The sequence below is a fragment of the Bactrocera dorsalis genome, chromosome 1 (assembly GCF_023373825.1).
Source record: "Bactrocera dorsalis isolate Fly_Bdor chromosome 1, ASM2337382v1, whole genome shotgun sequence".
Taxonomy (NCBI): Eukaryota; Metazoa; Arthropoda; class Insecta; order Diptera; family Tephritidae; genus Bactrocera; species Bactrocera dorsalis.
In genome coordinates, this window is record NC_064303.1 from 63087242 (window position 1) to 63114391 (window position 27150).

Here is a 27150-nt window from a genome sequence, read left to right on the forward strand (position 1 = left end):
TAAATCATTGCCCTTTTTCTTGATATATCAAGATTTTTGATACACCCCGGTGTTGGATCGGCCAGGGTTATTTTTTTGAAGCGCGGCCGAAGGCCGCCAACGCGAAAAGGAGTTTTAATTAAAAAAAACCTGATACACTCCGGTGTTGGATCGGCCAGAGTTATTTTTTTTGAAGTGCGGCCGAAGGCCGCCAACGCAAAAAGGACTTTTACTCAAAAAAACCTGACATACCCCGGTGTTGGATCGACCAGGGCTTTTTTTTTCGAAGCGCGGCCGAAGGCCGCCAATGCAGAAATAAGTGGGACGCGAATGGACTAATGTTTACCCTGTTTTACCTTTGTTGTATTGCAAATAATCATTATGATCCTTTTGTTAAATTATTAGATTAAACATACTTATAAGCCTTAAAACTTTTTTTATTACAATGGAAAATTTATTTCAGATGGTATTTGTTTTCTGCGTTTGAGTTTTTATATCCATTCTTATTCATTTGATAAATGTGTAATTATGGCAACACTTAATATCTGTAAACACGGAATACTTTTGTTATTGTGCATAGAATGAAAATTGTGTAAAATATAAAATGCTTATTTTAAGCAAATAACTAAATAATTACTAAAAAATAAATATGTAGAAACAATGTAATAAAGTATAAGTGCATAAAAAGTGCATAATATGAAATAAATAATTACTAGCAATCGAGAAATTGCAAGATAAAATTTGCAAAATTTTCAACTTTAAATGCAAATATCTCGAAAACCATAAGTTTGCAGCGGCAACAATTATATATTTTCTTAATCTGGAGCAGCAGCTCTGTCCAACCATACCACTTTTAACCCTGAAATCGTGGGATCGTATACTAAAGTTTCCCCAGATATGGTATTCATTGGCGGCATTTGTTTGAGATGGCAGAGGATCGCGATGCTTTCTGGAAGTGTGTGTGAAACAAGAAAATTAAGAAAAGTATTACAGAAACTTACAAACAGCTCACAGTAGTAGCAAAGGCTAAAAGTTGTAAAAAGAAATTAAATATTGTTATTGTTTTAAACTTGTGCCTACACGTTATTTGTGCTTGTGTTGACACCACCACTCACTTCGCAAAAGATAACCATTTTTGATAACAAAATGGTTGCTTTTATTTTGAAAATTTTCACAATTTCAGGGTTAGCGCTTGTTAATGAAAATATCTCCCCGGTCGGATACCAGTGGATACGTGACAATGTATAAAAAATCGAAAAATAGTAATAGGATCGAAAGTTATTGGAATGTTAATGGTTGAAAACCAATGGAGATTTTATAGAAAATAAGGAAAAAATAGAAACCTGGATGATCTGCTGCGCACCAAAGATAGAAAAACGTCCGCCGATGTCAAATGATCGCAAGTCGTGATCGAACGAGAATGTCTGTCTTCGGTAGAAAGGTTTTTGCTCTTTGGGCTGTGGCAGCTTATGGTGGTTTGGTATACTGCGTGTATTTGTACTTTAGCTTCCAACAGATGTGAGGTGTGTGCGGATACTGCTGTCTCCAAGTGAGGTAAGTGTGCCAGTGTTACTTTGTGAGTGATTGTTGTGTGGTGCATAAGGGCGGGAAGCTTAACTCATTTAGCCATCCCTGCCTCCTAGGCGAATGTTCAGCCTAGAAATCGCTGAAGCTGTTGCAACGTTGCTAAGTCCGAAGGTGCGCCGATAGTGCAGCCTTTGATGACGATGCTTTGTCAGTGCTACGTTTCGTTTGTGTTCTTAATCGTCGTGCTACACGGCTGATTTGTTTCGGTGTTTTTGTGCGGCGGATGCGAGGAGCAGATGGCCGACCGACCTCAGATTTAGAGGTGCGGTGTAGCAGTGGGTGGTGCTGCCTGCCTGATACATATTTGGCACAAAGCCTCAAAGTCACAGTCCGGAGTCGCATGTGTGTGTGTCGGTGGTAGTGACGGTGTGGTTGCAGGTGGTCGTATGGTACTACGAGAGGTAGTTGACGATGTTGTTGCAGTGGTTGTTCAGTTGTTCTATTTTTTATTTTTAGTTTCCAGCTTTAAAGTGGGATTTGAAGCATTTTACAGCTGGTTCCCCTAAACCATCCATATAAGAAGCGCTTGGAGAGATGAACTGCCAGTTAATGTCTTGGTAAAATCTCAGGTGAAACTTGTTTGATAAAATGCACAACCTCTATTTCTGTGGCCCTTTGAACTCCTATAAATGTTTTGCCATTGTCGCTCATGAGTTTTGACAGAAATCTGCGTTCGCATCTTCTGCTTATGCATAGTTCAGATGATGCATGAAGAACTTTCTTTATTTTTGGCTTGAGTCTTGGAATATCAAACTCTTAACGGACTTTTTGTTGCATGAAGCGATATTCTGCATGTAGTAATGGTACGAAGGCATAGGTAAGATATAAGGTTAGAAGTTGGTATCACTATGAGATGACGTTCGTTATACGTTACGATAAGAGCGACCTTTGCTTTTTGTAAGTCTAGGTGCATTTCTGTATCTCCTTGGGGTATACTGTGGGTACTCCTTCAACTTAAATTTGAAGTCGCTCTATGAGTGTGAGCATATAAGTGATTACCTTGAGGGCAAGAGGTACGATGAAAATCGCTCAAGGATGTCAGTGTAATCCGAAGTTGTGTGAATGGAGTCGATTTTCGACTTTCTGAGGCAATAATGTTGCGCGTGGCGATTGTGGCCAAGAATAGGAAGATCTTGCTAACCATCGGGATCCATTCCATCATAGGATGGCAGTGGCAAGGTGCGGAGGTTAACATCTTGTTGGGTCAACTAACGTTACACCCTATTAGTTATTAAGATATTTTAAGTTTAGTTACTCATATACTCGTATAAGAGCACAGACTCAATTGTACTAACAAAATAAGGTATTAAAAATAGTACGTGCATAATGCTCTCACATAACTCATTTGTATATACACACGTATATATGTATGTCTACATATGTTCGCAACAACATAACAGCGAGAGTTTTTGTCACTCCTTTTGTGTGACTCCTTCGCATGTGCAAGCATATGGACATCCATCGAAAATATTAGCATAAGCCTAATCATTGTACCTAATTACATTTTGCTTACATTAAATAATTTAGTCTATTGCTGACCACCAAGGCGACAAGTTTTCTATTTTCTACTTCTTCTTTCAATTTAATTACATAGCCCAAATTCTCATTTAAATCATTGTTGTTTCGTTGAACTAACGCGGTTGGGAAAAACTCTTCCTGATCCTACATTTTTTGGCGCCCAACGTGTTTTAAATTGATTTTGAAGTTGCGATTAATTAAATAAAAGGTGTAATTTAATTTAGTAAAGACTTTTGTACCCGGCTATCTAACATAAGTGTATCGTGATTCGTGCTCTTGGTGGTCAACGTAAGGCTCGCGCATAATAATCAACTCCATCATCTTCGCTGGAGGATCGCATCGTTGTACACCTTAGTTGGACCTATCTTCGCAATCAGTTGCAGAGGTTTGGTCAGGTCATTGTAGTCCATACAAAATACAGTAATATCTTACTGTTAGACCTAAACCAGTTATACACCGCTGCTCTGGACTGCTCAGAATTGAACGCCGTCGCTTCTGCCAATTCTGCCATCGTTGCTGTTCGCTGCCACTGCGAACGTCTGTCGTCTCTGCTACTCTCGCTTTGCTCTGCAAATACTTGATTCGCTGTCGCTACTACTGCTCGCTGCTACTGTTCGCTGCTTAGCTATCAATATCGCTGATACGCTAGTACGTCGCTTGTATGTGATCACGCATTACTTTGCATCGCTGCCGCTGCATTTGCAATTCTTTCGTCGCTCTTATTTGGTCACACCATCGCTATCGCTTACTCGCATTTGCTGCAGTTTCCAACATATTCGTTTATACCCAACGAACCATTTGAGCAGAATTCCGGATTCAAGGCAATCTAATCGCAAGTATAAATCTATTTATATTATACTCATTCGTCATTATATCGCAAACTTTATATCGTTTTCTAACAACCGTACAATTTATATTTGGAATTTTTTCGTAAATTGTTGAACATTTTAAACATGTCATTGGAAGAGCTCAAACAACAACGGGCTAATATTAAGAAAAATATTCCTCGCATAAAAACATTGTCGAGGCCAGTCTACGACCAGGTGCTAAAATACTTTCAGCAGCCGAATACAAATGCCGACTTGGTATTCTGGAATCTTATTTCAAAAATGTGTTGTCTACACAGACGGAAATCGAAAGAATAGATCATGAGGATTGCGGTCGCATGGATCTTGAGGAGCTGTATATAACCACAAAGATAATTATTCAGTCTCAAGTTACCGAGGATTCCAACACCACACTCTCAGACACCACTTGCGTAATGCAGGCAGGATCGAAGCTGCCTAAACTCAAACTTCCTACATTCAACGGCAAGTACTCTGAATATCAAAACTTCATAACTTCCTTTCAGCAAATTATTGATCGAGAATATAGCTTATCTAACATAGAGAAATTTAATCATCTACACAACTGTCTCAATGGACCGGCATTAGAAACTATTGAAGCCTTTCAAGTTTCTAATGAAAATTATTTGAAGGCATTGGAGAGACTCAAAACACGATATGACAATCCAACTCTCATATTTTTAGAAAACATTTCCTCTTTATTTGAGCTTTCGTCTATTTCTAAGCCTAATGGCGGTCAGTTGAGAAGTTTAATTGATAAGGCATCTGCAATTTACGGCTCGTTATTGTCATTGGGAACTGAAAGTCAAATTTCACAAGCTATGCTAATTTATTTAGTTTTACAGAAGGCGGATGAAGAAACCAATCGCAAATGGAAGGAGTCTTTGGACTTTAAAACTTTGCCGAGCTGGAAAAACTGCACCCACATTTTGGAGAGACATTGCCAGTAACTCGACTCAATTGATAACGCTCACACCGTTAGATATGTACACCAAAGCGCTACCAACACGCATAAAGCAAAACCTTTACGTAAAGGCTATTCGTTTTCCTGTTCCAGCTCATGTTGTTCGGTGTGTTTCAGCAACAATCATAAAATACACAACTGCGACCGTTTTAAGGCACTTAGTGTGTCGCAACGCTTTGACCATGCAAAAAAGATGACTCTATGTATTAACTGCTTATCAAGGGGACATCAGTTATCGAACTGCGCATCAACGCATACGTGTAAGATTTGTTATCGTCAACACCATACCTTGTTACATCGTAGGAATACACCAGATTCGTCAAATTCTACTTCGACATCCGCTGTTCATACACACATGAACAATTCATCATCATTTGACAACATCATCCTAGCCACAGCAGAGGTTCTAGTTCGCGACGTTTCCGGAAACTATCGTCTTGGCCGTGCTTTGCTGGATTCTTGCTCACAAGTTAATTTCATTACTGAAGAACTTTCGCAAAAACTGATGCTTCCACGTAGCAAACACAACATAGAGATTGAAAGTATTGGTAAGTCCTCTACCAATATAAAGTATAAAACTTCTACAAATATTAAGTCGCAAACAACAAGCTTGGAGTTACCTCTCGATTTTTGCATTACGTCGCACATCACCTATCATCCAGAACCGGAGATAGATACATCTACTTGGCATATTCCTCCAAACATTGTACTTGCCGATCATCAATTTAATAAATCGAGGAAAATTGATTTACTTTTGGGGACAGAGAGCTTCTTTAGTTTACTTTCTGTAGGACAAATTAAACTTGGTGATAATCTTCCGATTTTACAGAAAACGCTATTAGGCTGGGTCGTTTCGGGACGTTATCGAGCAAACACTAACGCGCTTAATGCCAAGTGTTTGTTTGCATGTGAGGAGTCTATAGATTTAAAGATGGAAAAATTGTGGCCAATTGAAGAAATTGCAACAAAGCCGAATGTGTGGACACCTGAACAGCACAGCTGCGAAAAGTTGTATAATGACACTGTATCTCGAAGTCCCAACGGCAGGATCATAGTGAACATACCGTTCAAGGATGACCCGTCTTGCTTGGGTGAATCTTATAACACAGCTTTGCGACGATTTAATGCGCTAGAACGCCGATTGCAACAGTCCCCTATGCTCAAGAAAGAATACGTAGCCTTCATGGATGAATATGAAAGTCTAGGCCACATGGAAGCACTGCCCAATCCAAACTTGGAGGAACCTCACTACTATATCCCTCATCACTGCGTTTTGAAACCAAATAGCACTACAACGAAATTGAGAGTTGTATTTGATGCATCTTGTCGAACAACTACGCAAAAATCAATTAATGACATTCAAACGATTGGACCTACAATTCAAAGCGAAATTGTAATTAACCTTGCTTCGTTTTCGTTTACACCGCTTCGCACTTACTGCAGACATCGTTAAAATGTATAGGCAGATACTAATCAATGAGAACATCGGAGGTTTCAGTACATTTTGTGGAGGAGTTCGCCTCATAAGAATATTCAGACATTTCAGCTCAAAACTGTCACCTACGGAATGGGAGCCGCACCCTATCTTGCTTTGCGTAGTCTACACTACCTCGCGGATCAGTATGTGTCGAAATTTGTCGTTGGGTCAGATGTCGTCAAGTCATCATTCTACGTCGACGACCTACTGTGTGGTGCTGACTCACTTGCGGAGCTATCAAGGATAAAACATGAGGTAACAGAATTGCTAAAATTAGGTGGATTTGAGCTGTCAAAATGGCATTCCAACCACCAATGTTTCAGAATCGAACACACTGACATATTTTGATACTTCTGTCACCAGTGCTCTTGGCCTTAAATGGGATCAAATTAAAGATCATTTTATGTTTTCATTCCTACCAAAGCAACCAATAAATGGAACCATCACTAAAAGGACAATACTATCCATCGCCTCATCGCTTTTTGATCCACTAGGACTACTAGCACCAGTAATCGTTACCGCTAAAATTCTACTTCAGGAGCTGTGGTTGCTGAAAATAGAATGGGATGAATCGGTCCCGCAAAACATCGCATCGGCATGGCAAACATTTGTCAACAATCTCTCGGATTTACCTTCTGTTAGAATTCCAAGGTATTGTTTATCTGCTAACACAAGTCTTTACAAATACATGGATTTTGTGATTCTTCGATACGTGCTTACGGCTGCGGAATATATACACGCATAGTTGACAATTTTGGTAATGTTAGCGTTCGTCTATTTACGGCAAAATCACGAGTGGCACCAACTAAACGACAGTCACTCCCAAAATTGGAACTCTGCGGTGCACAGTTACTTGCTCGACTTTTTGCAAAAATTAAGTCTACATTTTCTAATTACAATTTCGATACGTTTCTTTGGACAGATTCGCAAATAGTTCTTCATTGGCTTCAAATGCATTCGAGTACACTTTCAACCTTTGTTGGGAATAGAGTATCGGAGATTCAGGATTTGACTGTGGATGCTTATTGGAAACATGTGCCAACGAAAAGCAATCCAGCAGACATTGTTTCCAGAGGAAGCACACCATTAGAACTCATAACTTCAATTTGGTTTAATGGACCTGAGTTTCTATAAGAAGACGAAAGAAAATGGCCTAATGGAAAAAGTAACGACATTGACATGGAAGTTGTTAATGCAGAAATGCGTAAATCAGTATTTAACATAATTATAAATAATAATTATCTTCTTGAAGCGCTTGACAGGTACAGTACTCATACTCGTGAAGTGCGGATTATCTCATGGATGCTACGTTTTTACACTAGACTTAAAAAAGATAACACGAGAGTGGTGGATGGACCACTTACTCCTGATGAACTACATCGCGCTTTGCTATGCATTGTTTGGAACGTTCAACAACAGCATTACGCTGCAGACATTCGATTGTTGCAGCGAAATAAAATGACAAATGGCATACTACGAAATTTGAATCCGTTCTTGGAAACAACTCAAGGATTTGAACTACTAAAGGTTGGAGGTAGACTTGAACTGGCCAATCTTCCGGAAAGCCAGAAACATCCTATTCTACTACCAAGTAAATGTGAATTTGTTACGCGATATGTTCGATATCTACATATTACAAACTACCATGCCGGACCTAAAGCGCTGATGGCTTTAATTCGTTTACAATTCTGGATCGTTAATGCTCGTGATCTCACTAGACGTATTATGCGATCATGTATTCATTGTGTGCGTTACAAACCGAAATTGCTTCAACACATGATGGGTAATCTTCCTGTTGAGCGGTTAACACCAACACGCCCATTCTCTCGTTGCGGCGTCGATTTCTGTGGACCTGTCAACATCTATCTTCGGATCAGGGGCAAGGTACCCTATAAAGCTTATGTTGCCATATTTGTTTGCTTCGCGACAAAGGCTGTCCACATCGAAGTCGTTTCTGACTTGTCTACAGATGCATTTTTGGCATCACTTAAACGAATGATTGGAAGAAGAGGTCTTCCATCAGATATTTATTCTGATAATGCAACCAATTTCGTCGGAGCTTGCAGCAAACTTTCAGAACTGAAAGCCTTTCTTTTCAAGAAGGAAACCAAAGATGTCATCACAAGTTATTGCGCTAATCAATTTATTAATTTTCATTTTATCCCTCCTAGGGCACCTCATTTTGGTGGCATTTGGGAGGCCGCAGTTAAATCAGCCAAAGGGCATTTGAATCGTAGCGTTATGAATACCAAGTTAACATACGAGGAACTCTCTACAGCCTTGGTTGAAATAGAAGCAGTTCTAAATTCGCGGCCTCTATCACCACTTTCGTCTGACCCCAGCGACTACGAAGCTTTGACTCCAGGTCACTTCTTAACTGGTAGCGCGTTAAAGAGTCTTCCGGAGCGAGCAGTGGCTGACAACGTCAATCAAGTCAACAGATGGAATCAAATAACTGCCGTCAAACAAATATTTTGAAAACGTTAGTCACACGACTATATAAGCGATCTGCAAGCGAGAACACAATGGTTCTTATCCATGAGGACAATGTACCACCGCAACGATGGCTAATTGGTCGTGTCATTGATGCTATCCCAGGAAAGGATGCACGAGTCAGAGTGGTTGATGTGCGAACTTCAAAGGGTATAATTCGTCGCCCAATCCACAAAATTGCAGTTTTACCTGTTTGAAAGACCTTTCAACGGGGCCGGGATGTTGGGTCAACTAACGTTACACCCTATTAGTTATTAAGATATTTTAAGTTTAGTTACTCATATACTCGTATAAGAGCACAGACTCAATTGTACTAACAAAATAAGGTATTAAAAATAGTACGTGCATAATGCTCTCACATAACTCATTTGTATATACACACGTATATATGTATGTCTACATATGTTCGCAACAACATAACAGCGAGAGTTTTTGTCACTCCTTTTGTGTGACTCCTTCGCATGTGCAAGCATATGGACATCCATCGAAAATATTAGCATAAGCCTAATCATTGTACCTAATTACATTTTGCTTACATTAAATAATTTAGTCTATTGCTGACCACCAAGGCGACAAGTTTTCTATTTTCTACTTCTTCTTTCAATTTAATTACATAGCCCAAATTCTCATTTAAATCATTGTTGTTTCGTTGAACTAACGCGGTTGGGAAAAACTCTTCCTGGTCCTACACATCCTTTTGTACCTAAGAATTTGAGACGTTCGATTAAAAATACACGTCTTCGATTCATGTGGTGGTTTTTCAAACCAGGCATCTCGGAACCAAACCAGAGATATAATTTATATTTTACCACGTTTAGAGGAGCCTTTTCAAATATAAGGAAATTAGTATCCAACAAATTTTCGTATGGTATGGTTTTCAGTATATTTGGGTGATTCGTATGCTTGTGGAAGACTGTGGCTTCCAGACAGAATATCGTCTACATACGTTTGTGTTTTTAACACCCGGGTTGTCAGAGGAAGTTCTGACTTGGTGTTTTCATCCAATTCATGGAAGGGGGATTCTCTTGCTTTTGAAGGTTGCAGACTGCTAAAATCCTATACCGAAATATACAAGGGCACGAGAGCACCCTCTACAGAATCTAGTAATATATGAACGGCTGATTCGGTCAATTTATTGTAAATTACTACTGTGCATGGTTATTGTGAATTGGCGAACCTTGTAATAGAAACACAATTTAGCAATTTTTGCTGCAATTATTAAAAATGTTAATACAATATCATATTAACCTTCGTTGGTTCTATCGTCAGCTTCGTCATGATGGCTTGTACCAGTTGACGCGAGCCAATCATTGGCTTTACGGTAATGCCGTACTCTCCACTACACCAGATCTTATAAGGCATGCAACTTCAATTAGTAAAGAATCGTTTCTAAAACAAGTGCGCAGTTGGAGCCTGAACAAATACAAAACCGAACTAAGTCCAAATTAAAAAAAAAATTATAAACCTACCTCAAATTTCGCCTCTTCCATTACTTCCACTTCTGGTTTGGCTGCTGCCTTTTCCTCTTCGCTGCAGGCGCACATTCAGTATTTATTATTAACAAAAACTGTAAAAATTCTTTAGAATTTAAATAAAAATTACAAAATCAATTTACAACGTACTTTACTCAACAATTTAACGGCGAAATGTGTCTTTATTTATGCAAAATGCTAGCTACTAGAGGATTGTAATTGTTTTTTTAGGTGTTATTGCATAAAAATAAACATGTTGTTGTGTCGTGGCAATAATTGGAAAATTCTAAACTTCGTGCAATACGTGCACCGTGCAAGAGTTTTGCAAGAGCAAGAGAGTCCTATTTTTTAACGTATGCAAAAGTGAACAATATCAAGTCGCTTACACGTTTGCTAACATTTAGCTGACAAAAGTGTCCTCAACATACGCTGACAGCTGTCATTTTGTCCCTTTTTACAAATATTACTTATAAAGGAAGCGTCGGCTGTGATTTAGAATAGCATCCCCCAATTTAGATGGGGGTTAAAATGGGTATGTATGGATGGAGGAAGTCTTCCAGATCAACAATATATACATATGTATAGTTGCCGCGTAATGACTTATGGTTCTTGAGATATTTGCATTTAAATTTCAAAAAATCAACTATTTAAAACGCGTGTTTCTCCGATTTATAATGCGTATTAAACTTGTATTTTATACTTTTATATCCACTAACACTTAACTGATTCGTTTCTATCATTTATTTTATATTGAATAGTGCAAAAATAACTTTAGGCCAGAGAAAAATTTTATCCACTAGCAAGAACTCCAATAAAGTGTTAGGCACATCTCATCTTATTATGCTTTGAATATCAGTTGTTGCTAAACTATGTAATTACTTGTATCTGTCATATATTATATATGGAATTGCATTGAATTATCTCATATTGTATAGCTGAAAGAGACCAAACTTGAAATAATTAGAAACATTACATTTGTATTGTGAAAACAAAATTCAATACTTATATAAATACATGACGAAAATTAATTGCAAAGGAAGAAAGCCTTCGTTTTGATGGATACTTCGAAACGATGATAAAATATAAGCAATCCAGCAAAGTGAACAATGTTGTATGTAAACCATATTTAATCGTACGTGTACTACATGGTTTAGGTTTTATAAAGAAATAGAATATAGAGTGGCATCTCTAAAATTGTTTTAAGGTTGCCTGTGTTTTGCGCGAGTCGTTGTCGATTTGGATTTGGATGCTGTGCAATTCCATTTTGGAAGGATATACTATTTTGCTCCATTTGTATCTTAATTTGGAGAGAAATAATCGCTAAGTTGTTGAAAACTTCTAGTAATATTTGCGTGTAATAACCACGAATAGGTAAGTTTTTTCTAATCAGTTCGGAAAATTATGTTTTTTTTTGTGCTAGTAGCAATAAAATGTGGATTAATGGCCACTGTACATAATGTGGCTAAAATAGGCATTACAGTCAAAATCGTCGAATGTTTATTAACAGTTTTTAGTAACAACTGAACCTGATAAATATAGTTCCAAGAATTTATAACATATTCCAATTTTTAAGTACTAGGGTTACTGTTTAAAGAGAAAACTTATTTTAAAGTGTTATAATAATATAAAATTTAAATAAAGATGAAGTTACTGTATATGATGTTTCAATAAAAACACTTCTGCAAATGGACTGTACAGGTTTTGCAGGGATTCAATTGGCGGTCGTCGTTTTTTGAGTACATAATTGTCATAAAAACCTTCGATGTGGATCTGTCGGGACCAACTTTGACTGTAACGTCAGAAGTATTTTACACAATTTCTTCGATCAACAACATGCCATAATTTTCCTCAAAATAGTTTTCTACCGACGGCATATATTTTCACCTTAGTTACTTTGCTTTTGGAACCAGATAGAAAGACTGTAATTTTCAAAGAATCAGATAAATTCGAAAAGTTTCAAAGAAAAAAAAAACTCGCTTATACTCAAATTTGCACATTTCCAATTCTAAATTAATTTAAGGGGAATGTTTAGTTTAGTATCTCATTTTGAAGAGGTTTTGCGCAAAGGGGGAGGGGGCGGGGGGCTTGCAACCCCCCTCATTTGAAAGGTAATGAATGGAACTTTTCAATAATACCACCCTTCCCCCCCTAGGACCCCGGGGGGCTCTAGGGCAGCCTCCTGAAAATGGCGTAAAATCGTAGTTTTTCCATACAATTTTCACTAATTATTATAAAAGTTGTGTATTTTTTACGCAGAGAGTGACTCTATGTTTATTATTTTTATTATTTCAATGAATTAAAGTGGAAATCCACTTTATTTAAATAATAAAAACACTGAAAATTAGAAATTGTATATGCATCGGTAATAATGCATACAAGTAGTTGAAGTACCAAGATAACCCAACCAACCATTTATACAAGACCCCCTAAATAATAAAATTGGGTTTTCATCGCGCGATCTTTTTTTTCAAATTTTGAATATATTTTCAGCATAATATACTACATTGAAACAAGCGCCACAGGCGAAAATTTGGAATAAAAAATCGCGCGATTTTTTATTCCAAATTTTCATTATATTTTCAGTATAATATATTACATTGAAACAACCGCCGCAGTATATAAGACCTACCACTTTGATTCGTTGGGTTATTACTGTCTTCCTTTTGTGCTTATTTTCTTCGTCGTTTGACAGTTCATATTCAGTCAAGGAACAATATAACACGTAATTGAAAGCTGTTTTATTTATTAAATTGTACATAAAATTGCAACTTAAAATCCATAATTTATCATTAATTCAATTAAATATATTTCAAAGAATGTGTGTGTGTTAAATTGGTTAAATTTTTTGCAAGCAGTGCAACAAAAACTTCAAAAGAAGAGAGCCATTGTTTGAGCAAATGTGAAAATGTGCGTTTTTTGCGTACTTATATCTAAAAAACAAATTAACATTTAGCAATAAATTTACATTTAAACAAAAGTTTAATTCATTGGCTATCGGTGCTATATAAATTCAAAAAAATCCGTGCACGCATTTAAGAGGTATAAGCAGTGAAAATGAGATACTAAACTAAACCCAACCCTAATTTAATTCTTTGTCCGTCGACACTTATTCGAAACGACTTATTTTACGCAGTTTAGTATGCTCTCTACCAAATTTTTAATTTTTTACTTATGGTATTCACTAATTTGTTTCTACCCATTTTTCTAAAAATAATAAATAAAAAAAGAAATAAAATAATACTCCCAAGGCAATTACAAATTATCAGTTTATCGTATAGAATTACTTTCTGCTTTGGCGCCTTCAGAAACAAAAATACCCTGGTTGGTCTAACATGGTGGTGTCTTGCATTTGCGTTGGTGGCCTTTGTCCGCCCTTCTAACACACAACACACTGGTGCTCCAGTTACCGCCGCAAACTTATAGTTTTCGAGATATTTGCATTTAAAGTTGAAAATTTTGCAAATTTCATCTTGCAATTTCTCGATTTCTAGAAATTATTTATCTCATATTATGCAGTTTTTATGCACTTATACTTCATTACATTGTTTCTACATATTTATTTTTCAGTAATTATTTAGTTATTTGCTTAAAATAAGCATATTATATTTTACACAATTTTTATTTCATGCACAATAACAACAAAAGTATTCCGTGTTTACAGATATTAAGTGTTGCCATAATTACACATTTACAAACGAAATAAAAATTACTAGAAATCGAGGAATTTCAAGATAAAATTTGCAAAATTTTCAACTTTAAATGCAAATATCTCGAAAACTATAAGTTTGCGGCGGCAACCATTATTTTCGTAATCTGGAGCAGCAGCTCTATCCAACCATACCACTTTTAACCCTGAAATCGTGGGATGGATACTAAAGCCGACCCCTTATGTTAATTGATAAATAAAGATAAAAAATAATATTCCTTGTTGTGTCGAACTACATTCTGCACTGGCGGCCTTCGGCCGCGATTAAAAAGAATAACTCTGGTCGGTCCAACACCGGAATGATCATAGTTTCTCTGTGTCGAACTACTTTCTGCACTGGCGGCCTTCGGCCGCGCTTCAAAAAAAAAAAAAAATAATCCTGGTCGGTCCATCACCGGGGTGATTATAGTTCTTTTGTGTCGAACTACTTTCTGCACTAGAGGCCTTCGGCCGCGCAAAGGATGGCAACACTGCTATTTGTCATAAATGTAAACACACAAATCTCTTGAAACTTCAAATGTGCAAAATAGTTTTTAAAGTATATTTATTTTCATAAAAAATATACAATTAGTGATATATACGAATGTGTACAGTGTAATTAAATATACATATATTAATTGAAAAAATGTGTGAAAAGTGAGTTAAACATAGTGAAATAACGAGCATTGTTTTTACAAATTTTTGAACTTTAAAGTGAAATATCTCGGAAACTATGAGTTTGAGGACGGTATATGTGTTTTTTTTTTAATCCTGAGAATCTCCTCTATCCATCCGTACCATCAAATCGCGGCGCCGGAAGAATCGTAATATTGCCCATGGGATGATAAGGAAATTCGCTGAAATTCCTTTTTTTCGCAAAAATTCCTCTATTCATGCATATGGATATTTTCTTTTTTAAATTTATTAAGCAAATAAGTAATATTATATAATAATATTACGTAATAAAGTGTAAAGTATACAGTACAGTACGAAAATTTAAATTTTGTTCCAAAATGAGTGCATGGTAACCGAAAAATATAACCACTTTATATCCAAAACTCATATTTTAAATATAATAATATATATATCGTCGCCTAAAATACAAACCAAGGTAACATAAAAAATAAATGGAAATCGCTGAAAGATATAATATCAAATAATATAATAATAATAAATTTTGTTTCAATATTGGATATAAAGTGGTTATATTTTTTGGTTATCACGTACTCATATTGAAACAAAATTTTAGTTTTGGATGTAAAGTAATTATATTTTTTGGTTATTATGCACTTAAACTCATATTTTAAATACAATAAATGTATGGAGATCGCTGACAGATATAGTAACCAAATTTATCCAATTTATAATGAAAATTCAAATTTTGTTTCAATATGAGTGCATGATAATCAAAAATTATAACCACTTTATAACAAAAAGTTAATCTATATTTTTGTTTTTAACGCAGAAAGGAGTACTACGCGAAAGTATTTCAGTCACCGCGGGTATTCGCTCGGCCAGGGTTATTTTTTTTGAGCGCGGCCGAAGGCCGCCAACGCAGAAAGGAGTACTACACGAAAGTACTTTGGTCACCCCGGGTATTCGCTCGACCAGGGTTATTTTTTTAGAGCGCGTCCGAAGACCGCCAACGCAGAAAGGAGAACTACGCGAAAGTACTTCAGTCATCCCGATATGATACTCGTATAAATTTTACAATATTATGATAGATGTTTACTTATTTGTCTTTATTGAACATAAATCGCATATTATACATATATGTACATATGTGTAGGACTAAGAAATGCGACCGTGCCGACTGAACGTTTTTGACACACGATAACACTGACTGAACGAAAAAGGGAATCGAACGGAATAAAACCAATAACGGACTTCACTTGAATAGCGGACGGCGACCAGTAAAGTGTATTAAGCATCTAGTTATATTGTAAAGCACCAGTTATTTAATAAAAACATTGATCGTTTGTAAAGTTGGATAAAGTGAAATAAAATAAAGTGAATGGAATAAAGTGAAATCTATTCTGAAGCGAAGTTGGTCCAGTTTATTTCTGCGCATCAGCCATTGGTTTCAGCAAACCGGACTTAGCGAGTCCGCTACTTTTTCTACATATCGGTCGGTTGGCCGTACGCTATATCTTGTCAGTGGAGGCTCAACGCGAGCCATCATACAAATTGGGGGCTCAATCAAGTGAGGGCATATTCCTGCAAATCGATTCAACTCAACTCAACCAAGTGAGGGCATATTCCTGCAAATTGACTAAACTCAACTCAACCAATTGAGGGCATATTCCTACAAATTGACTCAACTCGGCTCAACTAAACTTAATTGGCCATATTGTGCACTGCAAAAACAAACTCGAAGGCAGCAGCATTTGGCACCAGACCGCAACTCGGTAGACTGTACAGTGGAGCAGCGAGACAAACCTAAGCGTTGGAAGCGGTTTTTGGCACAAAATACAGGTGAAGTACAGTTTTAGTATACTTGAGCCTTCTAGAAGCATAGCAAGCAGCGACGTTACGGTACAACAAACAACAATCAAGTTGGAGTTGGTTTGCGTCGGCAAACAAGCATACAGCGAAACGGTTGCGCCGCAATAGCGCATCAGAAACAGCGAAGCGTGCAAGAGTTTTCTAGAAGCATATCAAGCAGCGACGTTACGGTACGTGTACAACAATCAAGTTGGAGTTGGTTTGCGTCGGCAAACAAGCATAAAGCGAAACGGTTGCGCCGCAATAGCGCATCAGAAACAGCGAAGAGTGCAAGATCGACGGCAACACACGTACACAAGTGTAACAAACAGCGAGGTTGAGCGTCAGCAACAAATCGGCAGCAAATAGGTTGCGGTTGGCTCGTGTTTTCGAACGAGCAGTGTGTGGAAACGGTTGCGCCACAACAGCGCAGCAGAATCGGCAACCCATTAATCGGAGATAGTTCAGGTTGTCAAGCGAAATATTCATCAAAACGGTTGCGCCGCAATAGCGCAGAAGAAGCAGTGGATACGACAACACAGGTGCATAAGCGTAACAGACAGCGAGCGCTACGCGTTACGATCACGTTGGCAACGAACGGGTTGCAGCAGCAGAGTCGGCGTGAAGAGGTGAAAAGTGTATTGGCAACGTCCGGATTTTGCTGCGGGACCTAACTGAAAAAAAGTGATAGTAAAACCGTAAGAAAAAACCCGTTAGAAATAACCCGTAAGAAAAAGACTGTAAGATTGCTAGTTATAGCCTACCTTTAGGTCTTGCAAAATTGTGTATGCAAATTAGTTTTGGGTGAGAATTGTACTTGCACTAAGTACGTTTATGGGGAGTTGAATTGTTGCATATTTTTTGGTGCAGGTTGGTTAATGGTTTGAGGAAATAACCCGTAAGAAAAATACTGTAAGATCGCTAGTTATAGCCTACCTTTAGGTTTTGCAAAATTGTGTATGCAAATTAGTTTTGGGTGAGAATTGTGCTTGCACTAAGTACGTTTATGGTAGAGATGAGCGATATTGCGATTTTTAAATCACTGTGATTTCAGTGATTGCTATTTTTAAATCACTGTGATTTTATATTGCTATTGCGATCGCAACTAAGTCGACGTTCAAACGGAGACCTTTTGTTGTTGTTGTAGCGGCAGATCGTCCGGGTTCGTTCCACTTACGTAGACCCGACTGTCGTGGGAACGACGGAAACATTTTGTCGTTATTGGCGGCAAATTCTCTTTTGGCTCCTGTAACTCGAGTCAAGTTTTTCCGCTTTTCCTTGCACAACATTTTCGCAAATGTTGGAGCGGTTCGGCTACCTGACCCGTAGAGTGTATTGTATAGTTCATTTGTATGTTGGTATGATGGTTTCATACATTTTTTAGAAGGGATTACCATTAGTGTGGTTGATCATTTGTTTGTTTAGAATACCCGCTTTTAATATTTTCAAAGAAAAACTTATGATGGGAATTCCATAATCCATCAGAATGTTTTGAATACCCGCTAATAATATTTTCAAGACCAAATTAATAACGGGAATTTCCTAATTTTTGGGAAAATATTAAAAACCCGTAATTTTTTTATTCCACAATTTTTTCTGAAATTAATTAATTACAATTCTTGTTTTAAATTAAATTATATTCGGTTAAACGAAATAATAATAAGAGCTTCTTAATAAAAGAATAAATAAGTATACAACAGTAAAAGTAACTCCATTTTTATTAAAATTCATATAATTTATTAATAAGTGTTATTAAAAACTTAAATTAAATATTTATGAATATTGCAATCATAAAAAGAGTTTTAATTTGTACTCTAAACTAAATTTTAAAATTCATCACAAAAGCTTTCAAATTTGGTTTTAACAATAAGTAAAATTAAAAATTTTTTTAAAACAAATTAAAATATTCCATTTTGATTATATTTCATCTACCACTTTAAACATCACACTTCACTTCTTTTCCTTGATACATTTCCTGCCATTATTAAAAATTATAAGATCGTTACACTCAAAATTTCAAACCGCTATGACGAAAAATAACATATACGATATACATATACAATACCCTGAAGAAAGTTATTACTTTTCTGCTATTTGCTATTGTGATCGTAATTCACAGGTTCGAACTGCTATCGTAAATCACAGGTTCGAACTGCGATCACAGTTTCGAACTGCGATCGCAATCACTGGTTCGAACTGCGATCACAGTTTCGAACTGCGATCGCAATCGCAGTTCATAGAAGCGAACTGCTATTTATAAAAAGTGATCGCAGTTGCGATTTGCGATTTTTCAATCACAGTGAAAAAATCACCGGTAGTGAAATATCGCTCATCACTAGTTTATGGGAAGTTGAATTGTTGCATATTTTTTGGCGCTGGTTGGCTAATGTTTGAGTTTTTGTTATAATGCTCAAAATGTAGTATTTAACTTTTATTTTAGCGAAGAATTATTGGCAGTTCCTCACGGCAGACTTGGAGGAGATAGGGATTTTGCTGCGGGACCTAACTGAAAGAAGTGAGAGTAAATCCGTAAGAAAAAGTCCGTAAGAAAAAAGTATTAATTGCATACTTTTAAGCGGGCTCTAAGTGTTCGCTCCCCTGCACATTTCTTCACCATTGAAAAAGTTTATGTTGCGCTTTTGTGAATAAGCTTTAGAGCTTTGAATGTGTCATTGTGTTGCCATATTCGTTCAATTCGTTTTCCTTAAAAAGTATAATTAATTGAAAACAATACATATTGGAACGAAGTTCCTTACGGCAGGCTTGGAGGAGATAGGTATTTTGGTGCGGGACCTAACTGAAAAAAGTGATAGTAAAACCGTAAGAAAAAGACCGTAAGCTCTTCGAGCTCAAAAAGCTATTTATAAGTATCTTTGTTTGAGACCCAGGATCTTAGGCCCCTGTCACAAAGACTCCAGAAAGCTTTTTGTTTCCGGTATAGTAAAAATTAATGAAATGATGACGCTTCCCTCTTTATCTCATCTTTATCGACTTCCAAGAGGCATTCAACCGAAAATATGTAAAGTTCCATAACAGCGCTCAATTAAGATATGAAGCTGTAAGCACAAGGAATGGCAGTAGCTAATGGCACCTGTGGGCACAACCTTTTGAAAAAGTGGGCGTGGCCCCGCCGTCTAATAATGTACATAGCTCTTAAACCACTTAAGCTACAACATCCAAATTTGCTGAGCATAAATCTTATAAGAACTTCTACCGACCAAAAGTGAATGAAATCGGCGGATAATCCCGCTCATTTCTACTAAAAGCACGATAAGTTAATAACTAAATACGCCAGAGACCACCAGGATGGTATGAGAAAGCTTTATGGGAGCCGGTTTGAAAATTAGACGATGAGTGTTGCACCGCCAACTTTGTGTTGTAATCTCATATCTCGGAACCCGACTGATCGATTTCGACAAAATTTAGTACGTGGCATTCTTCTTATATTCTTATGTAACATTGTGAAAATGGACGAAATCGGACAACAACCATGCCTACTTCCCATATAGCACAATTTTAAATTCCACTTGATTCGTTCAGCTTCCAGTACACAAATCAAGTATGTAGCTATGAATATAACTGGATACAACTTTGCACAATTAATATCTTTAGTGTATGCCACCTTATGACCAAGAATTGTTTAAATCCAATCAAAACTGTTCAAGCCCACAGGAAACCGTATACTTAGACCCCGGTACCTATTTTCAGATTTTGTTATGTATTCTTGTATTGTTAAAATAATAAAAAATTATATTAAAAATATTAATTTACATTCTGAAATTCTTTTCGTTACTTGGGCAAGTTATAGGCATGTACATTTGGTTTTACCAAACTTGTCTATTATTTTGTTATTTTAGTTATTAATTTGAATTACAATTTTTTTATTTTACGTAATTCATTACGAGTATTTCTTAAAATACTAAATTTTCTTAATACTTATCTGTACCTAAATAAAAACTAATCATCAAAATTTTTTTTCAAACACACTGTGTGACACACTACGGTCTTCTAAACGATGACGATGAAAGCGAGAGTGAGGTCGAATCAGTGAAGCCGCTTTGTGAAAGTGTGTTGGGTAAAGGTCCGGTGCCACCCACGGTTCCTCATTTTACATTTAGAGAAATTGAAGAAAGTTTAGCGTCATTTAACGGTACAGACTGGCAGGAAATAAATCAATGGGCAGAATCTTGTGAAGAAAACGCACATATAGTAGGTCGGAAATCCATAAATTTATTTACGCAAAGCAGCTTCTCAGAGGGGCAGCTAGGGCATTTATTCGAAGCCAAACCGGTATCCGTGATTGGATATCTTTAAAACAAGCTTTAATTGACGAATATAATTTTCATCAGCTGAGGCACATAGGCTTTTAAGGAATCGTCAAAAGAGACCAAACTAAACATTTATTGAATTTTTTTATGCCTTAATGGAAATAGAGAAACGTGTAAAACTGGAGGAAGCCAGCGTAATAGAATATTTTATACTAGGGATTCCCGATTCAAAATTGAACAAGACGGTTTTATACCAAGCTAGGAGTATAAGGGAATTAAAAGAGCAAATAAAAATGTATGAGAAAATTAAATATAAGCAAAAGGTGGAAATTGAAAACAGAGTTAGTATCACAAGTCAACAATTTAGATGTTACAAGTGCAACAAAGTCGGCCATAAAAGTAACGAATGCCCGACAGTTCAAACGAAAGGTGAAAGAGACAATTTAAATACAATTACCGAAGTAGTGTTCGAACCTTCAGAGGCAGATTTTAGGCTAAAGTTTAAAATGGTAAAGATAGGGAATGTAATTTTTCCTTCGTTAGTTGATACAGGTAGTCGTTTGTGTTTGATAAGGGTAGATACAGTCGAAAAACTTAATCTTAAAGTTAAGCCAAACATAGATAAAAGAGTGTTGGGCGGAATCGGTAATTCAGAAGTGGTCACGTTAGGTAGTTTCGAAACCAGAGCTAAAGTAGATGATATTGAGATAAATATCATTTTTCATATTGTCAACAAGAGGGATCTTCAATATCCGGCATTAATAGGACGTTCAATTTTGGGTTAATTGTTAGCGAGGAGAGCGATAAGTTTCTAAGGAAGGATAAACCAGATATTTGTCAGGAGGACAACAAAAAGTATAAGGGTAAAATTGCAGAAGTGGCAGAAATAGCAGCTTTTAGTATGATTTGTATAGATCAGGGATGGGCACATTTTTAGCCCGCAAAGTTAGCAAAGTGCGCACGGGGGCTAGATGAGGGGAATATCAGTTTACGGAGAGAAGGGCATAACAAGTTGAGAAAAATTGCGAAAAAAAATGAATTACATTCCTCCGTAACTTGATGTTCATCGCAGAGTGGTTGCGGCAATACTGACATTGTACACAAATTTAAGGGTGGAAGTTTACTTCATATCGGAATTGTGCAGTTGTGTGAACAAAAAGGGGTAAACATTATTTGCAGAGTTTAGAGTTTCGCATTAAAATTTGTTTTTATTTACCTTTGCATGGTGGGAAATTTTAATCACTGTTAGGAAAAAATATATATATGCTATGTTATGTATCTAAAAACAATTTTATTTAATAAGAAAACAGCATATTTTAAAACTTCACAACACCTTATGGTTGTTTCTATTTTGTTCACACCACTGTACATGTGATAGATCAGTCGCTCATTTGTAAACACGCTGTGGGAAAATACGTTGCTCTCATTTGTAAATATGGAGTGGTAAAACTTTGCTCTCACTTCCCTCTTCATGTTTGCCCGCGATGATCCCCTCACCTAGCCCTCAAAATGTGCACTCGTGCCCGCACGGGCAAAATGCCACTGAGGGCTAATGTGCCCATCCCTGGTATAGATGAACAGGAGCCGGAATCAACGTATGATTTGTCACATCTCGATAAGGGGAAAAGGTTAGAAGTGGAAAAGTTGATTGCTCAATATGAGACAAAAAGAATCAAATTTTCCCCGGTGGGAATGAAAATTGTTTTAAAGGACAATGTACCGATGTATCAGCCACCTAGGCGTGTATCATTTCAAGATCAAATAATCATAGATGCTCAAGTAAAGCAATGGCTAGATGAAGATATTATTACTTCAAGCGTATCCGATTACGCGTCGCCGATTGTGCTTGTGTCTAAAAAAGATAAATCAAAGCGGTTATGTTGCGGTTATCGCAAATTAAATGAGAAAATTCTGCGCGATAATTTTCCAATGACATTAATTGACGAGGTAGTCGAGAAGCTCCAGGGACATAAAGTTTTTACCACTTTAGATTTGGCTAATGGATTTTTGAATGTTCCTGTCGAAGAAAGTTCTAGAAAATATACATCGTTTGTAACAATGAAAGGCCAATTCGAATTTAAATTTGTGCCGTTTGGTATCTCAAATTCACCAGCGGTATTCTGTACATTTATCCATTCGATTTTTAAAGACCTAAAAGATGAGGGAAGTGTAGTCACTTATATGGAAGATTTAATTATTCCATCTATAGACGAGGAAGAGGGGTTAATAAAACTAAAGAAAGTTCTTACAGTAGCATCAGATGCTGGACTACAAATTAAGTGGAAATAGTGTAATTTTTTGAAGCGTAAAGTAAATTTTTTGGGGTATGTAATCGAAGATAGCGCAATTCGTCCGTCGGATGAGAAAACCAGAGCGGTTAAAGTTTTCAAGACACCTAGAGACAAGAAAGCCATTCAACAGTTTTTAGGGTTAACATCCTACTTTCGGAGATTTATTCAAAACTATGCGCTAGTGGCTAAGCCATTATCAGATCTTTTGAGAAAAGATCAACATTTCAAGTGGGAGGAAGAGCAGACGATTGCTTTCGAGCAACTTAAGTCCTCGCTATCACGATCTCCAGTTTTAGAATTATATAACCCAACTGCAATTACGGAAGTTCATACAGATGCATCAAAGCACGAGTATGGCGCGGTAATGTTGCAAAAGACGGCAGAGGATGAATCATATCATCCAGTGTAATTCATGAGCCAGAAAACAAGTTCAGTGGAAGAGAACTACCATTCTTATGAACTTGAAGTACTCGCCATCGTCAACGCACTAATGAAATGGGGAGTTTATTTTTTAGGTTTGGAATTCAAAATTGTAACGGATTGCAACGCATTTGCTATGACATTAAGGAAGAAAGACGTTCCGCCACGAGTAGCTAGATGGGCAATGTTTTTGCAAGAATTTAATTATACTATAGAACATAGGTCAGGATCTAAAATGAAGCATGTCGATGCTTTAAGTAGGTTAGCGTGTATGTTAGTAGACGAATCGTTACAGCACAGATTAAAAGAGGCACAGGAAAAGGATGAATGGACGCGGGCAATTCGGAAAATATTGGAAAACAATTCTTACGAAGACTTTTTTTTATCTCTCGTGACATATTGTACAAGGATCCGGCAAAGGAACTAATTGTGGTACCTAAATAAATAGAGAATGAGATCATTTTGTTAGCACATAAGCAAGGGCATTTTTCAATTAAAAAGACTTGTGATTGTGTAGGGAAATACTAGTACATTCCACGGTTCGAGGGGAAAAGTCAGAAATATAGTAAGCAGTTGTGTCGAATGTTTAATAATGAACACAAAGTGTGGTAAATTGGAAGGATTTTTGTCGCCAATCGAGAAAGAAGATTATCGTTTAGGGACATTTCACATAGATCATGTAGGTCCGATGACAACGACCGGGAAACAGTACAAATATATTTTAGTTGTGATAGACGCTTTTACAAAATTTGTGTGACTCTACCCAACAAAAGATACAAGCGCGGAGGTGGTTATAGGCAGGCTTTCGAAACAAGCTGACATTTTCGGCAACCCGCGTAGAATTATATCTGATAGGGGATCAGCGTTCACTTCACAAGCTTTCAAAAGTTATTGCGATAATAACAGTATTCGGCATCTACTTATTACGACGGGGGTGCCAAGAGGAAACGGACAAGTGAAACGAATACATAGGGTAAAAATACCAATGTTAGCTAAGTTGTCTCATCCGAACACCTCACAGTGGTACAAGTATATTGGGAAGGTTCAGCAATTTATAAATAATTCGCCAAATCGAAGTACAAAACAGACCCCATTTAAGATTTTAACAGGTTGCGACATGCGGGTAGAAGAAGACCTTGACTTAAACGAAATTTTAGAAAATGAAGCAATTATGGAGTTAAACGATGGACGTGATAAGTTACGTGAAATAGCTAAAGAAAACATACAGAAAATTCAAGAAGAGAATATGAAGTCATTTAATAGAAAACGTAAAAGGGCAATCGAATATATCATTAATGATTTGGTTGCATCAAACGGACATAATTTGGTAACGGAATGAAGTTACGACCTAAATTCTTAAGACCATACAAAGTAACTAAACGATTAAAACACGGTCGATAAGAAGTCGAAAGGGTGGGAAATAATGAGGGACCTAAAACAACATCGACCGCTGTGGACTATATGAAAAGGTGGTAACATTATTCGAGGCGAATAAGTAGTCAGGAATGGCCGAGTTGTATTACTAAGAAATGCGACCGTGCGCCCTGAACGTTTTTGACACGACAACACTGACTGAACGAAAAAGGGAATCGAACGGAATAAAACCAATAACGGACTTCACTTGAATAGCGGACGGCGACCAGTAAAGTGTATTAAGCATCTAGTTATATTGTAAAGCACCAGTTATTTAATAAAAGCATTGATCGTTTGTAAAGTTGGATAAAGTGAAATAAAATAAAGTGAATGGAATAAAGTGAAATCTATTCTGAAGCGAAGTTGGTCCAGTTTATTTCTGCGCATCAGCCATTGGTTTCAGCAAACCGGACTTAGCGAGTCCGCTACGTTTTTTACATATCGGTCGGTTGGCCGTACGCTATATCTTGTCATTGGAGGCTCAACGCGAGCCATCCTACATATGTATAAGGAAAAAGTTTTCACAACTCAATATTATAACTTGAAAAATGTTGGAAAGTATTTTTTATTATAATTAATATAGAAAAAATCATCACGCAAAGAAACAAACAAAGAAATATTGTAAAGAATCCTACAAATTTGGTGATTAAAATGTGGCAACGCTTGCTTTTCTCATAATTGTAAACAATCTAACATTTGCAACGATGAGTGTGATGGTGATTTCTAAATTAATAAATTTAGGTAAAATATTACAAAATAAGAGTGAAATGTGAACTTATTTAAATGTTTAAAGTGTATATAGTTTTAGGTGTATGTTGCCGAGTTAATAATACAGAAACCAAACTTCTTTGCTTAGTTCTATACTTTCGCAATAGGGTTAAAAATAATAAGACGAGCTTCTTCGCTTGGGTCTATTTTTCAACTGCCACAGATCTTTATTTTTCTAACTGTGCTGCTTAGATTCTAATTTGTATGTGCGCGCAGGCACTTACACATGTGTTTATCTTATACTTACATACCAGAGACCTGCATTGAGTATGATCGATCCGGTTTGATCAGCCACGTTCAAAACGGTCACAACTCAGCTCAGCGGTTCGCAACAAAATTGTTCGATCGAGTTTCGTGCTCAAAACGAAGGAGTTCGATCAATTGATTTGATTGCTCTGCTTACTGATTGAAACTGATTGTTTGGTTCCGGTATGATGATTGGAAATGATTGTACAGAAAAACACGATCAAGTCCAATGATGCACGAAAACTCATACATCGATCAAGTGTGCGATGGAATTGATTGTGATTGAACCAATCAGATCGAGAATTGCCCTGCAAATATGTACGTATGTGCATAGTTTGTATGTACATATTTGTGTGTTTTAACGGAAACAAGTTGCGATGCATAAAATCCAAAACATTACTGCATATATTTCTTCATTTTTAACGCTTAAAAATAAAATTCAATGAATGCTTAAAATTAATAAACAAAGGTAATATTAGGGAACACAAATTTTAAATTTTTATCACTTCTTCATTGAGATCAACAAAAACTTAAAATTAAAGGAAGGTAATAAACTTAGTTTCTTAATCGCTAAAACTTAAAAAAAAAAATGAATTTAAAAACAATAAATTATCAACTGAACATGGTCCGAGCCTATTTCTTTTTTCAGTTATAATATTTCGAGCTAAAGAAAAAGAACGCTCAGCGACTGCGCTGCTGGCAGGAACCACCCGGTATGACCAAACGGTATGATTGTGATCGATCGGAATGCAAGCAGCATTCTCGAACATTCTTTGCTGCTCACACAAGGCTTTCGATCGAGAAAAATCAACAGTGATTGAAACTGATTGTTCGCTTTGAGCACGCTCGCTTACGATCATTCATTTTTGTTGAAGCAAAGTTTTCCGTCACAAAAAATCTGAGTCAATGATCGGGTATGATTGAAAAAATTGTGATCGTTGCAGCTCTCTGTTACATACATACACACATCTGCATGCATGCCAGAAGAATTTGCCTGGTCAGCAGAAATTATTTTATTGGTAAATTTGATTCGTTTCAAGATAGAGTTCGTGTATGAAATCTATCTTGAAATGAATATTGCTTATTCATTATTTATTTTTAGGGAGTGTATGTCAATATGTGACTATATTTAAATATACCAAGTGAAAAATGTAAAAAAATTAGTGAAACTTAGAAATATACCATGTGTTTTTAGTGCAAATTTTTGAATCTTTAATGGTGAATATTTTGAAAAATATAA

The 27150-nt window shown here is 36.7% G+C and overlaps 2 protein-coding genes across 3 annotated transcripts in view; one reads left to right on the forward strand and one right to left on the reverse strand.

Annotated features, from left to right (window-relative positions):
- The window catches only part of LOC105227678 (alpha-methylacyl-CoA racemase), a 412563-nt gene that overhangs the window by 181275 nt on the left and 204138 nt on the right, over positions 1–27150 (reverse strand). The window lies entirely within an intron of this gene.
- LOC105222928 (importin subunit beta) overlaps positions 11528–27150 on the forward strand; it is a 40860-nt gene continuing 25237 nt past the window's right edge. The window contains exon 1 of the mRNA XM_049462448.1: positions 11528–11706. The gene's annotated coding sequence lies outside the window, so the exon portion shown is untranslated. The remainder of the gene's footprint in view (positions 11707–27150) is intronic.